The 611-nt window shown below is 39.4% G+C and overlaps 1 long non-coding RNA gene across 1 annotated transcript in view; it reads left to right on the forward strand.

The window, feature by feature from the left end:
• Positions 1–311, forward strand: part of LOC108166285 (uncharacterized) — a 562-nt gene extending 251 nt beyond the window's left edge. Inside the window, exon 2 of the long non-coding RNA XR_001776602.1 lies at positions 198–311. This is a non-coding gene — a long non-coding RNA (uncharacterized LOC108166285). The remainder of the gene's footprint in view (positions 1–197) is intronic.
• The last annotated feature ends 300 nt before the right edge of the window (positions 312–611 follow it).

Genomic DNA, 611 nt, shown 5'->3' on the forward strand with positions numbered 1-611 from the left:
CTAAAAGATAAAAATGGCATCAGTAAATAAAATGTCAGCATTTTATTTTATTTTTCAGAACATTTTAATTAGTTACTTTATTTTCTCTGTAAAAGACACTCACTGGTTGTTCTTTTACTGTAAAACAAAATCCACTATGCGATCACTGTAATTTGTAATGATTTTATTGTGGTCACTGTTTTATGGGTAATCTTCAGAGCCATGAGGATCACCGACGAGGAGCTTGTTGTATGCCAGAGACTGACGTTACCTCCATGCCCGTTCTGTGAAATGCAGATGGAGAATTAAAGAAACCGCTGATGCCAACTTGAGCAGCTCCTTGTCATTCATTGCTACACCAATAGAAGACACCAGAACCACATAGGCCACAATTACATGGTTAAGAAATGTGATAATGTTACAAATATCTTTAAAATTTCCTCTTCAGTCATATTTTTGTCCGTTTTCTCGTCAATATGCGAGAGCTTAGAGCGATGTGCGCGCCCGCGATATTGGATGCAAATTTGGGCAGGCGTGCGTTTCTGGGCATAACACCGGCGCGTCGGTGTTGCTGGACCCATCACTAATGTTTTGAAATATTTGCAGTTGACATCGTTTGAATTCGTGACTCC

This window comes from Poecilia reticulata, linkage group LG5, assembly GCF_000633615.1.
Source record: "Poecilia reticulata strain Guanapo linkage group LG5, Guppy_female_1.0+MT, whole genome shotgun sequence".
Classification (NCBI taxonomy): domain Eukaryota; kingdom Metazoa; phylum Chordata; class Actinopteri; order Cyprinodontiformes; family Poeciliidae; genus Poecilia; species Poecilia reticulata.